A 15,434-nucleotide genomic window follows, 5' to 3' on the forward strand; every position below is an offset into this window, starting at 1 on the left:
GTTCAAGCTTCTGAAGCTTTCTTCAGATGTCAGGGGCAGACTAGCTGATAAATTGTACATGTAAGAAGAGGGAGCATCCTCCAAGAGAACATCTTTTGTTGCTAAGAGGTGGCCTCTCTCTCTCAAAACCAACATGACAAGCAAACTCACTGCCCTCCCCCTCTGTACATGGGACATGACTCCCAGGGGTGTGGACCTTCCTGGCAATGTGGGACAGAAAGGTATTGAGAAAACCTTTGCAACCAAAAGGGGGAAGAGAGAAATGAGACAAAATAAAGTGTCAAAGGCTGAGAAATTCAAAACAGAGTCAAGAGGTTATCCTGGAGGTTATTCTTGTGCATTAAATAGATATCACCTTTTTAGTTAAGGTGTAACAGAGAGGCTGGAAGGAACTGCCTGAAAATATGGAGCTGTGTTCCAATAGCTGTGTTTCTTGAAGATGATTATATAATGATATAGCTTTTGCAATGTGACTGTGTGATTGTGAAAACCTTGTGTCTGATGCTCCTTTTATCTACCTTATGGACAGATGAGTAAAACATATGGGTTAAAAATAAATAAATAATGGGGGAACAAATGTTAAAATAAATTTAGTAGAATGAAATGCTAGTGATCAATGAAAGGGAGGGGTAAGGGGTATGGCATGTATGAATTTTTTCTGTTTTGTTTTCATTTCTTTTTCTGAATTGATGCAAATGTTCTTAGAAATGATCATGATGATGAATGAAAAAGAAAAAAAAAGTGTGCCTTCTGGTGTATTGAGGTCCAGATTGGTGTATTTTGTTACAGCCTCAGTAAGTCTGGCCATAAAGAGGGAGGGGTTTTCTTCAGGCTTTTGGGTAATTTCCCAGATTTTTACATAATTTACCTGGGTATGGGTGTTCTTGAGCATCCCTTTGAGTAAGCAGGCTATCATGTGCTCCCTATTCCAAATTCTGGGGTCCCCGGGTTGGTATGTCCAATCTGACTCACTGGTGGCAAGTGTCAGATCTGCAACTGAGCTAAGGTTTCTATTTTCACCATGAAGGCAGTCTGCATATTCTCAGGCAGATTGCCAAATGCAGTTCCATTCATCCAGGGTTAAGGTGGATGTGAGGATTTAATAAAGATCTGACCATGTAAGGCGCTAAGCCTGAGTAAGGGAGATGAATTCTTTGTGATATTTGATAGGATTTGTGGAGAAGAAGCCTAATTTTTCTTCAATTTGGACTGTATCTGCCATTGAGAAAGGGACATGAACCTGAACTGGTCCTCTTGGAGGGGAAACATGTGGTGAAGTTGGTTTGGCCCAAAGTAGATTTGGAGCATGTGTAAGGAGGGGAGGGCAAGGCTGCCTGTGGTGTTGAAGCTGGGGGTTCGATGGAGGTATCCAGAAGGGGAATAGGAAGGGGCAAGTTAGGGTTTTGGAAAGGGGTCAGTATGGAGGTTGGCCATCAGCAGGGTCTGGGTTGGTGAAGGTGGAAGTGGGGGTGGGAGAGTGTTTTCCCAGTGCAGTGGTGGGGGTATCAGCCAGGAGTAGTTGGAGAGGAGATCATGATTTACATAGGGAAGGTCTGGAGCAGAGATAGAAAAAGGCCTGGAAATATGATACCTCAGACCACTTGTCATTTCAATGGACGAAAGAGTCTATTTCGTTTAGAGTGGCAGGGTCAAAAGTTCCAAATTCTGGCCATTGATATTGATTGTCTAAATTGTATTGTAACCAGATCTGGGTTGAAAGTTGGAGGAGTTTAGTGGCCTTTAAATCAGGCATTAAGCCTAATGTTTTTAGATTTTTTATGAGACAGGCTAGAGGTGAGTCTGCCAAGATGAAGGTCCAGGTACCCATTTTGAGGGAGAGATAGTGGGGAGGAAGGTTAACTCTGAGAGGCCAAAAGGCCGGGGCCTTCAACACCAGACAGGGCATCCCCTGTCTGGGGAGAGGCAAGAATGGAAACTTCATTGGGTGGAGAAGGCATCCCCTTCTCCAGCCAGCCAAGGGGGACCCCTGGGTCCATGTCAGAAGAGCAAGAGAGAGAGATGAGAGCCCACAGGGCATTGCTGTGGGGACAGAATAAAGGAAGGAGACTCACCTGCAAGTGATGTCCAAGGGCAATTTTAATCAGTAAGTGGTAGATGCAGTAGCTGAAATGGCAAGGGTCTCCTGATCCAGAGGTTTTAACAAGAGAGCAGAGGGCTAAAGATTGCTCAGACTTCGGGTGTACTGAGAGGACCAATAAAGAACCCGTGGGGGTCCTTGCACCACTCACGTGGCAATAAAGCTGCAAAAGCCTCACTCTCCTAAGAGAGGTTAGCTTCAGGTTGCTTTCTGGCAGCTGTTTAGACTACAGTGAGCTCAAAGGGTCACTTGGGCCCCTTGGAGCCAGGGGTTGAAAATGATAGAAAAAGCAGGGAGGGTTTAAAGGGGAAGGGTTCGAATGGAGGGGGAAAGAGCCAGGGACTGGGGGTCCCTGCCTTAGCTGCCTCCTTGGTTTTGGCACCAAAATGAAAGGAAAGTGAAGGAGTGTAGAGGAGGAGAATGCTCAAAAAGAAGGAACAGGTAGACCTCAAGGGATCAAGGCAAACTTTATTAGAGAACTTGACAGGGATGGCCTGAGGAGCAGTCAAGCCTAGAGGACTGACTGAACCAAGAGCCACACTAAGGGGAGGGAGAGTGGCATATTTATAGAACAGGGCTTGCTGAAATTGAAAAAAGAGCAATATTCTTGTGGTTGAATGTGGTAAAATGTGATTAAACATTTGGTATGTTTCAGAAATTTTTTGGAATAGGCTGGTGGGGCTCTCTAGTTCACCAGGGTGTGTGAAGTTCAATTAGCCACGAAAGTTTAGGTCAGTTTTGACAGGTCAGGTCGGTTTCATGTTTTATGTTAGTTCCATCAGGAACCATCTAAAGGTTTTAGATTTCTGAAAAGTAAACTTAGTTTGTGAAACTTTTGTTGTATCTCAGATTGAGCCCTAGGTGTTCTTTAGGGTTAACAGCAATGGTGTTGGTTGGCGTTTGGAAGCAATTAGCAATATTTAGCTCAAGCTTGCATAAAAGTAGCCTCCAGAATAGTCTCTTGACTCTATTTGAACTCTCTTAGCCATTGATACTTTATTTTGTTATGTGTTTTCCCCCTTTTGGTCAGGAAGGCAGTGTCCATCCCACAGTGCCAGGGCCAGGCTCATTCCCAGGAGTCATGTTCCATGTTGCCAGGGAGAATCACACCCCTGGACATCATGCCATTGTCTCTTTAGTTGCTTTAGTTGCTTTTTAAAAAAAATTTTGGATGCATATATATACAACATAAACTTTCCCATTTCAACCATTCCCAAGTACACAATTCAGTGGAATTTGTCATCTGCTTTAGAAGGATTTATAAGAATATTAAGTTCCAGGTCTCCAGCTAGAATAGTTTTCCAGTGATTTAAGAGTGGTTTATAACTCTTCAATTCAGAGGCCCAGATTCAAAGATCAAGATCCTAAAATATTACTGTTGTATTAGTTAATAGTACCTGGTACTGTCCTTCATCAAGTTTGAGGGCAATCTTTCTGTGATGTCATTTTCCAGAAGACAACCTCGCTGGTTTTTAAATTGGAAAGAGGCTGTTTTAGAGGAGGGTGTCTGTAGTTTCTCAACCTCAGCACTACTGTCATTTAGAGCCAGATAATTATTTGATGTGTGTGTGGGAGGGGTTATCCTGTACACTGTATGATGTTTAGCAGTATCCCTGGCCTCTATCAGTTCAATGTCAGTAAGACTGTAACTTAGAAATCAGGATTTAAGGGATAATTTTGATTAGTAAATCATTATATAAAAATTCCTTTTTGTGTTCTGGAATGTTGGAGTAGACAGAGAAATACCTGAGATCTCTCAACTGCAGTCCAGCTGCCTTGATATCGGAAATGAATGTAAAAGGCCCTTATTCTGTGCTTTTATGATTGTAAGAGTTGGTCATTGTCTTGTAAGGCAAAGTCCCTAATGCTAATGAAGTCAGTCATAAACTACTTCTTCCTTTTGGTTTACACTTTTAGTACTTAACTGATAGCTCTGCCTTCCCTTCTTTCAACTTATGTTCTTCTATTGAAATGATAAGTGATAGCTCTGTCTCCCCTCCTTTCAACCTATGTTCTCCTACTGAAATGACAATGCTAACATTTGTCTCCTTTTCTGCTTTGAACTTAACTATTCAAAATAACCTCATCTCCCCTTGTTAAAATTCTTAAAATCCTTAAACCCCCTAAACTCCGGGAGACAAATTCTGGGTCATTAGGGTGTCTGTTTTCCTGCTACACATGTAGTAGTAAAGTATATCTGTCTTTGAAACCCAGTGTCTCAGGAATTGGTTATTGAGCACGTTGGGCAGAAGAATCCATGGCCTTTGTCTGGTAACACCACCACCACACCCAGTTGTGGAATTTAAAATTTCTCCATACATAACCAAATGTCCCCTGGGAGGTTGGGGGATTGCCTCTGGTTGAGAACCACTGTTTTAGAGAATGTCATGAAAATTCTTCTCATGCTGTTGAATGTAAGAGTGAAGGTGATACGGGCAGTGGGAATGTGAAGTAAGATGTAATATCTTACAAATATGTTTGGTGAAGTTTCTAGAGAAGTGAGTATCACCATCACTAGAAAGAAAATCAAGAATTTCCAGGTAAAAAAACAACAAAGTCAACCAACATTTTTTGCCATTACTAAGGTTCTTGAGAAGCTTTCATGCTTTCTCAAAACATACATAACGTCCAAACATATTTATATGCCATGGCTGGAGGCAATGGAATAAAATCCATTTAGAGATTTTTAAAGGAGTCTTGAGCTTTGGATCCAGTTTCTATCCCATCTTTACAGATTTGACAGAATTATGGCATGCGCAGGTAAAATATGTAGTAAAAACATCCTTGGCTGTATCTTTAGTTTTCCCACCAATGCTGGTTTAAAAATGTAGTTGCTAGAGAAAATGCAGAGAAAGAGATTTATATATTCACTGTCAGTAGGAATATGAGAGGAGCAGCCCCTTGGAAATCAGTGTGGTAATTCCACAGGAGACTAGGGGTGGGTTTGCCATATGATCCTGAAACTTGATTGCTCAGTATATACCTGGAGGAACTGAGTGTGGGGACATGAATGGACATTTGCACACTGGTGTTTATGGTGGCAGTGATCATAATCCACAATGAATGGAGGTGGCCTAAGAGTACAATGGATTACTGAGCACATCAGCTGCAACCACAGCTGATTCCATTTGTTATCAGCCAAGGGGAATGTTTTCTATAATGAGTGATGCTTAATCTAATCACTGGAAGCCTTTTAAGAAGGATTCAGAAGAGACAGGCTATCTTCCTGTCTCTGCTGGTGAGCCTCTCCTGTGAAGTTTGGTCCAGACCCTCCATTGGAATCGTCAGCTTCACAGCCTGCCCTACAGGTTTTGGACTATATGTTCTCATGGTTACATGAGACACTTTTATAAATTTTATGTTTATGAATATTTCCTGTTGATTCTGTTTCTCTACAGAACCCTAACTAATACAACTGGGTACCAGGGCCTACTCTTACACCCCAGGGATGTCCAGAGGATGCACCTTTTACCAGAACAATGAGAAATAAATTTGTGAGACTAGCACCATCATTCATGAAGAGCTCCTTAGTTGCACTTCTCTGTAGGTCAGACATTACTGTGGGAACTGCTGTTACTGAGCTGGAATCCTTAAACACAATGGGGATAATCAGATCCTGAATTGGCATAAGCCAGGTGGCAGCACTTAATCACCAAAGACAGGGTGGATGTGGCTATTATAATAGACAGCAAACTCAAAGTCAAAATAGTCTGACTTGCAGAGATTTGTGGCATTGGCTAGTAAATCATGGGGTGCCTAGAAATACAATAGGTGGGTAGTCTACTAAATTCTTGTTTGAGCTGTATAAACAAAAGAGTTCTAGGTCAAGTGAGCAGAAGTCTAACTTGAATTACAAAAACACAGAGTCACAGCCCCTCAATCAATTTCCAGTCTTGAGACAGTTCACAGTCCCAGAGCCCCTTGAATGAAGGGGAGGCCAGGTCTCTTTGGGGGAGAACCCTGTTACACTGCCACAAATCTATACTGTTAATCTTCCTCCAAGTCTTCCCCAAGGAGACTGACAACCTTTCACCAGGGTAACTGTGCATTGGGGAAAAGGAAATGATCAGCTATTTCAGGGATTATTAGACACTGGTTCAGAAGTGACATTAATTCCAGGGAACACAAAATGTCACTCTAGTTCACCAATAAAAGTGGGTGCTTATGGAGATCAGGTGATCAATGGAGTTTTAGCTCAGCTCCATCTCAAAGTGGGTCCACTGGGGCCCCAGACCCATTCTGTAGTTATTTCTCCAGTTACAGAATGCATAATTGGAATAGGCATACTGAGCATATGGCAGAATGCCCACATTGGCTCTCTAACTCGTACAGTGAGGGTTGTTATGGTGGGAAAAGCCAAGTGGAAGCCACTAGAACTGCCTCTATCTTGCAAAATAGTAAATTATAAGCAATACCAGATTCCTGGAGGGATTGCAGAAATTACTGCCATGCTTGAGGACTTGAAGGATGCAGGAGTGGTGATTCCCACAACATCCCCATTCAACTCTACTATTTGGTCTGTGCAGAAAACAGATGGGTCTTGGAGGATGACAATGGATTATCTTAAGCTCAGTCAGGTGGTAACTCCAATTGCAGCTGCTGTTCCAGATGTGGTATCATTGCTTGAGCAAATCAATATATCCCCTGGTACCTGGTATTCAGCTATTGGTCTGGCAAATCCTTTTTTCTCAATAGCTGTTACTATGGACCACCAGCAACAGTTTGCTTTCAGCTGGCAAGGTCAGCAATACACTTTCACTGTCCTACCTCAGGGGTATACCAACTCTCTAGCCCTATGTCATAATCTTGTCTGCAGGGAGCTTGATCATTTCTCCCTCCCACAAGACATCACACTGGTCCATTATATTGATATCATTTGATTGGACCTTGTAAGCAAGAAATAGCAACTACTGTAGACTTACTGGTAAGGCATTTGCATGTCAGAGGATGGGAGATAAATCCAACAAAAATACAGGAGCCTTCCACCTCAGTGAAATTTCTAGGTGTCCAGTGGTGTGGGACATGTTGAGATATCCCTTTTAAGGTGAAGGATAGTTGCTTCATCTGGCCCCTCCTACAGCCAAAAAAAAGAGGCACAATGCCTAGTTGCTCTCTTTGGATTTTGGCAACAACATATTCCTCATTTGGGTGTGCTACTCTGGCCCATTTATCGAGTGACCAGAAAAGCTGCTAATTTTGAGTGGAGACCTGAACAAGAGGAGGCTCTATGACAGGTTCAAGCTGCTATACAAACTGCTCTGCCACTTGGCCCATATGATCCAGCAGATCTAATGGTGGTGGTAGTGTCAGTGGCAAATGGAGATGCTAGAGATGCTGTCTGGAGCTTCTGGAGTAGAATCACAATGCAGACCTTTAGGATTTCGCAGCAAAGCCTTACCATCTGCTGCAGATAGCTACTCTCCTTTTGAGAAACAGCTTTTGGCCTGCTTCTGGGCCTTAGTAGAGACTCAATGCTTAACCTTGGGCCACCAAGTTACCATGAGACTTGAATTGCCTATCATGAGCTGGGTGTTTTCTGACCCACCAAGCCATGAAGTTGAGTATGCACAACAGCACTCCATCATAAAATGGAAATGGTATATACTAGATAGAGACAGAGCAGGTCCTGAAAGCACAAGTAAGTTACATCAGGAAGTGGCCCAAATACCCATGGTCTCCATTCCTGCCACATTACCTTCTGTTTCCCAGACCAGAGCTAGGGCGTCTTGGGGAATAAATTGACTGAGGAAGAGAAAAGTCTGGCCTGATTACAGATGGTTCAGCATGATATGCAGGTACCACCCAAAGGTGCACAGCTGCAGCACTCCAACCCCTTTCTGGGGTGTTCTTGAAGGACTGTGGTGAGGGGAAATCCTCCCAGTGGGCATGACTTTGAGCCATGCACATGGTTGTTCATTTTGCTTGGAAGGAGAACTGGCCAGAGATGCATTTGTAATATTGACTCATGGGCTATTGCTAATGGTTTGGCTGGATGGTCAGGGACTTGGAAAGACCATAATTGGAAAATTGGTGACAAAGAGGTCTGGGGAAGAGGTATGTGGATAGACCTTTCTGAGTGGGCCAAAAACATGAAGATATTTGTGTCCCATGTGAATGCGCACCAGAGGGTGACTTCAGCAGAGGAATGTTTTAATAATCAATGGATAAGATGACCCGTTCTGTGGATACCAGTCAGCTTCTTCCCCCAGCAACTTCTATCATCGCCCAATGGGCTCATGAACAAAGTGGTGATGGTGGTAGGGATGGAGATTATGCATGGGCTGAGCAACATGGGCTTCCATTCACCAAGGCTGACCTGGCTACAGCCACTGCTGAGTGCCCAATCTGCCAGCAGCAGAGACCCACACTCAGCCCTGGAATGGCACCATTCCCTGAGGTGACCAGCCAGCTACTTGGTTGCACGCTGATTACATTGGACCACTTCCTTTATGGAAGGGGCAGTGATTTGCTCTAACTGGAATAGACACATACTCTGGATATGGGTTTGCTTTCCCTTCAAGCAATGCTTCTGCCAAAACTATCATCCATGGACTTACAGAATGCTTTATCCATCATCATGGTATTCCACACAGCATTGCTTCTGATCAGGGAACACACTTCACAACAAATGAAGTGTGGGAATGGGCACATGCTCATAGAATTCTCTGGTCTTACCATGTTCCCCATCATCCAGAAGCAGTTGGATTGATAGAACAGTGGAAGGGTCTTTTGAAAACTCAACTATTGTGCCAACTAGGTGGCATAGGGACAGAAAGCAGAAATTCTCCTAGTGGATCACTAGGGGTAATAGTGAGTGGTGCCACTCTCATTTCCACCCCTTAGTTTCTGGACCCATACCTTGAAGGGCTGGGGTACTGTTCTCCAGGAAGCTGTAATATGCTCTGAATCAGCATCTGCTGTCTGGTACTGTTTTTCCCATAGCCAGGATCCATGGGTCCAGAAACTAAGGGGTGGAAATGAGAGTGGCACCACTCACTATTACCCCTAGTGATCCACTAGGAGAATTTCTGCTTTCTGTTCCTGTGACCCTGAGCTCTGCTGGTTTACAGGTTTTAGTTCCAAAAGGGAGTGCTTCCACCAGGAGAAACAACAATAATTCCATTGAACTGGAATCTAAGACTGCCACCTGGTCACTTTGCGCTATTCATGCCCCTGGATCAACAAGCCAAGAAGGGGATTATATTACCCGCTGGGGTGATTGACCCTGACTATCAGGGTGAAATAGGACTGTAATGCTGTTTTGTTCATGTTATATTATTTAAGTTGTAAGATATCAAGTTTAAGAATAAATATTACCAAGAACTCGTACCCTATTCTGGAGAGATTTAATGTGTTTCTGGTTATATGCAGGACAGTTGAGTATTCTTAGGTGAGAAAAACAGCATGTCTTTTATTGTTTGCTGTTTAGAAATTAGGTATGGTTTAATGCGATGAGTATAGCTGCCAAGTTGACAAGGGGTGGACTGTCATGGTCAGGTTCATGTGTCAACTTGGTCAGATGGTGGTAACTGTTTGTCTGGTTGGACAAGTGCTGGCCTGTCTTTTGCTATGAGGACATTTCATTGAGTTAAATCATGATCACATCAGCTACATTCACAGCTGATTCCATTTGTAATCAGCCAAGGGGAGTGTCTTCTGCAATGAGTGATGCTTAATTTAATCACTGGAATCCTTTTAAGGGGAATTCAGAAGAGACAGGTTCTCTTCCTGCTTTGGCCAGCGAGCTTTTCCCATGGAGTTCATCCAGACCCTCCATTGGAATTGTCAGCTTCACAGCCTGCCCTACAGATTTTGGACTCTATGTTTCCACAGTTACATGAGACACTTTTATAAATTTTATATTTATGAATATTTCCTGTTGATTCTGTTTCCCTGGAGAACCCTAACTAATAAAACTGTTAAGGAACAAATCTTTGTGAGGCTATTTCAGGAAATCCAATGGTAGTTCAAGTATAAAAGATATCTTAAGAGTTTTATTATTTCATATACAGGTTCTGATAAAGGAAAGACAAAGTCGGAAATTGTCAGGAGACATTAACATAAATAATAGTTTTTAAAACATAAGTTACAGTTATTACAGGTATTTTTAAATCACAGTAATAATAAACAGGGATTTTTAGGAACATAGGTTTAAAAAATAAGAAGTTTTGGGGCAGGCCATGGTGGCTCAACAGGCAAGAACGCTTTCCTGCCATGCCAGAGGACCCGGGTTCGATTCCTGGTGCCTGCCCATGTTAAAAAAAAAAAAAAAGGAAAGAAAAAATAAGAAGTTTTTGTTAAACTTATGCAAGAGTTTGCCAGAACTACAAAGGACTAACAGAATATTTTTATTCTTAACATACTATGACTTGTTTCTTTGAATTAGGTCATAACAAGAACCAAAAGGAACAGGCTCAATTGATTGTTGTTCCAAAAGAAAACCAAAAATCTAACACTTTTTGCATGCCACCCATGCAATAATTTACAGCAAAGTATTAATGAGTCTTTATTGTGGCAAACTACACATAATATAAAATTTACCATTTTAAAATTTACAATATAGTAGCATTAAGTAAATTTACAATGTTGTGTAACTATCACTACTATCTAATCCAGAATTTTTTCATCACTCCAAATGAAACACTGTACCCATTAAGAAGTAGTACTTGCCATTGCCCCTTCCCTCAGCCCCTGGCAAATCTGTTCTCTCTCTATGCATTTCCCCATTTGGGATATTTTATTTAATGTAAGCATACACTATGTGGATTTTCATGTCTGACTTTTTCCATTTAGTGTAATGTTTTCAAGATTCATCATGTTGTAGCATGTATCAGTATTTCATTCTTTTATCACCAAATAATCTTCCATTGTGTGGATATAGCACATTTTGCTTATCCATTCATTTGCTGATGGACATTTGAGTTGTTTCCACCTTTGAAAATAGTGCTGTTATGAATATTCATGTACAAATTTTTGGTTGAACACCTGTGCTCAATTCTGTGGAGCTTATACCTAGGAGTGAAATTGCTGGGTCATATGGTAATTCAATGTTTAACTTTTTAAGGAACTACCAAACAGTTTTCCACAGTGGCTAAATCATTGTACATTCCCACCAGCAAACAGCAAGTGTTCTGTTTTAATTTCTCCACATCCTTGCCAACATTTATTATTTTGTTTTTATTTTTCTATTATACCCAGGCTGATAGGTGTGAAGTGGTATCTTATTGTGGTTTTGTTTTTCATTTCCCTAACAAATAATGAAGTTGAACATCTTTTCATGTGCTTGTTAGCCACTTGTATTTCTTCTTTGGAAAAATGTCTTATTCAAGACTTTGGCCCCCTTTTTTCCGGACTCAGAAAAGCACTTTTATTTGAGGCAAGGAGAAAACTGGTTGAAAGAAATATGATTCCAAGCAATCCAAACTTAATTGTTAGTTGCGCTGTTTTGACATTACACATTTTTTTCTCCTTGGTCAGAAAGGGGTATTCAACTTGGATTTCCTAGTTGGGCAAAAAAAAAAAAAAAAAAAAAAAAAGGACAAAGAAAACTGGAAGAGCCTTCTAACCCACAGATACTGCTCTTCATACCTCACCATCCAGCTGGGTTAGTCATCAAGCTGTTAATGCATTGCTCAGGAACTCAGGCCACACAACACTTACAAGAAAAAAGGAGGCATGAAAAACAGGAGAGCAGGTCACTTGGAGAAGAGCTGGCATCCACAGCTTCAAAACTCAGTAGTGAAAGGGTTATCCTTGTGGGAGGGAGTGCTCACAAAGGCACAGACCCTCCAGTTCCTGTTGTAACTAAGTTAGTCATATCCACACTACTTAATTCAAAGTCAAAGACCTGAAAGTTCTCAGTGATGCATTCAGGTGTCACAGACTTGGGGATCACCATCATATTCGTCTACATGGGGAACTGGATCAGTGCCTGGACTGTGGTTTTATTATGCTTGGTTGCAGTTACTTTGATTCTGGGGTCCTACAGTAGGGATAGGTCCTCAAGCTTGGCCCATGGCTGGTCAGGAGAACCAAGGGGATTATAAAGCATTCACCATGATGCCTTTGGGCTGACAAGCCTGGAATAACTTCTCCTGAGTTAAGTACAGGTGGCACTCCATCTGGTTAACTGCAGATTTATATTTTAAGCCATGTTTATTTAAGATCCTTTTGATTTGGAGATGGTTGAAGTTAGATACTCCAATAGCTTTGTTGAGCCCTTCATCTGCCAACTCTTTCATGGCTGCTGATGTGTCCACAAAATTGGTGTCACTGGGAATTGCATTGCCTGCCCCATCCAACAGGAAAAACTCCTTCCCACTCTGAAAGCTGTAGGCCAGTGAATATGGTAGAGGTCCAGGTAGTCCAGCTTGATGTCACAAGCATCTTCTGGCAGGCTCCTTTCACCAGGCTTTTCTCCTGGTATGTGCACCAAAGCTTACTGATAATGAAGCCCTCATGCTTCACCACCTGCTCCTTGAACTTCTCCTGGATGTACCACCCCCACCTTATTCTCATGCTGGTACACATGGGCACAGTCAATGTGATGGTACCCAACATCATGGCAACCATCACAGCCTCTGTCACTTTGCCTGGAGGGGCCTTCCAGGTGCCCAGCCCCAGGATGGGCATCTTGTTGCCATTGCAGAGCATAACCAATTTTAAATGGGGTTCTTTGTCTTTTTTTGTTGAGTGGTAGCAGTTTTTTATATATTCTGAATACATGTAATTTGCAAAATTTTTCTCCCATTCTACAGGTAGCCTTTTCACTCTCTTAACAGAGTGATTTAATGCATGAAAGTTTTCAATTTGGATGAAGTACAATTTATCTATTTTTTTCTCTTTTATTGCTTGTGCTTTTGATGTCATGTTTAACAAGCCACTGTCAAATTCAAGACCATGATAATTTGGCCCTATATTTCCTTCTATGAGTTCTAGCTCTTATATTTAGGTCTTTGATCCATTTTGAGCTCAATTTTTATATGGTATAGGCAAGAGTCTAACTTCATTCTTTTGCATGTTGGTCTCCAGTTGTCCCAGCACCATTTGATGAAGAGACCATTCCTTTACCCCCTTAAATAGTCTTGGCACCATTGTTGAAAATCAATTTTCCAAAAGATGTATATGTTTACTTCTGGACTCTCAATTCTATTCCATTGGCCTATATATCATGATGCTGACATAAAACATATAGCTTTATAGATTACTTTAACTTTATAGTGAAGTTTTGAAATTGGGAAGTGTGAGTCCCCCAACTTTGTTCTTATTCATTTTTTTCTTTTTTGGCAATTTGAGGTCTTTTGCAATTCCATGTAAATTTTAGGATTAGCTTTTCCACTTCTGAAAAAAAAGAGGCTGTTGGGATTTTTACAGGGATTGCATTGACCCTGTAAATCTTTTTGGGTAGTATTATTATCTTAACTATATTAAGTCTTCTGATCCATGACCATGGGATGTTTTTCCATTTATTTATATCTTCTTTAATTTCTTTTAGTAATGTTTATAGTGGCAAAATAAGCACAAAACCTCATCCAAAACACTAGCACATTCTGTGAACCTAATACCATTTTATAATGTATGGGAATAAAGGTAAATTGAAGCCATGTTTAGTGTCCTGACTTTAATAGTTTTTAAAATTTGAAATTGTCCAAGAATCCAAGGATTATTTATCAAATAATTCAACCTAACATTTTAAGACCTTAACAAGTATTAACTAAAGATCTGGAAATTACAATTTTAGCTAATACATTAAGCCATTATGATTTGTAGAACTATGAGAGGTTTATAAAATCAGAGCCTTTTAGAAGACATCTGTCATAAAAATTTCACTGAGTGAAATACCATTTTGCATTTTATATATCTTCAACACTTTGTGGAAACAATACCTTATTTGACCCATAAAACCAATATAGGAAATTTAGAAAGTTTAAATCAAGGGAAGTTTTGTTATTTTATTTTTATACATTTTTATTGAGAAATATCCACACAGTCCCACCATATTATACAATCAGTGGCTTACAATATCATCACATAGTTGTGTATTATTTACCATGATCATATTTAGAACATTTGCATCACTTCAGAAAAAGAAATAAAAAGAAAAGAACTCATACATCCAATATCCCTTATCCCTCCCTGTCATTGACCTATAGTATTTCAATCTACCCAATTTTTATCCTTTATCTCCCCCTATTATTTACTTATTTATTTTCCTTTTTCTTTTTTAACTCATCGGTCCATACCCTGGATTAAATGAACATCAGACACAAGGTTTTCACAATCATATAGTCACATTGTAAAAGCTATACAGTTATACAATCATCTTCAAGAATCAGGGTTACTGGAACACAGTTCAACAATTTCAGGTACTTTCCTCTAGCCACTCCAATACACCATAAACTAAAAATGGATATCTATATAATGCATAAGAATAACATCCCAACTCTTTTAAATCTCTTAGCCACTGAAACTTTATTTCCTCTCATTTCTCTCTTCCCCCTTTTGGTCAAGAAGGTTTCTCATTCCCATAATGCTGGATCCTGGCTCATCCCTGGGAGTTGGGCCCCACCTTGTCAGGAAGATTTACAACCTTGGGAATCATGTCCCATGTAGAGGGAAGGGAAGTGAGTTCACCTGTCAAGTTGGCTTAGAGAGAGAGGCCACATTTGAGCAACAAAAGAGGCTCTCTGGGATGACTCTTAGGCATAATTATCAGTAGACTTAGCCTCTCCTTTGTAGGAATAAGCTTCATAGGGGCAAGCCCCAAGATTGAGGGCTCAGCTTATTGAACTGGTTGTCTCCACTGCTTTTGAGAATATCAGGAATTCCCCTGATGGGGAAGTTTAGTATCTCCTCCTTTCTCCCCAGTCCCCCTAGGGGACTTCTTTATTCTCTGCCCAAATTACTCTGGGATATATCAGATATATAACCTGTTGTGCTGGTTTGAAAGGGTCTATGTCCCCTAGAAAAGCCATGTTTTAATCAAAATCCCATTTCATAAAGGTAGAATAATCCCTATCCAATACTGTATGTTTGAAACTGTAATCAGAGCATCTCCCTGGAGATGTGATTTAATCAACAGTGATTGTTAAACTGGATTAGGTGATGATGTCTCCACCTATTTAGGTGGTCTTGATTAGTTTCTGAAGTCCTATAAAGAGGAAACATTTTGGAGAATGGGAGCAATTCAGAGAGAGCAGAGCAGAATGACATAGCCACAAAGAAGAGAGTCCACCAGCCAGCAACCTTTGGAGATGAAGAAGGAAAATGTCTCCTGGGGAGCTTCATGAAACAGGAAGCCAGGAGAAGGAGCTAGCTGATGACACTGTGTTTGCCA

At 41.0% G+C, this 15,434-nt stretch overlaps 1 pseudogene; it reads right to left on the reverse strand.

The window, feature by feature from the left end:
* Window positions 1–11,823: 11,823 nt before the first annotated feature.
* On the reverse strand, window positions 11,824–12,751 carry LOC143670859 (aldo-keto reductase family 1 member B1 pseudogene; annotated as a pseudogene).
* Between the last annotated feature and the right edge of the window lie 2,683 nt (window positions 12,752–15,434).

This window comes from Tamandua tetradactyla, chromosome X, assembly GCF_023851605.1.
Source record: "Tamandua tetradactyla isolate mTamTet1 chromosome X, mTamTet1.pri, whole genome shotgun sequence".
Taxonomy (NCBI): domain Eukaryota; kingdom Metazoa; phylum Chordata; class Mammalia; order Pilosa; family Myrmecophagidae; genus Tamandua; species Tamandua tetradactyla.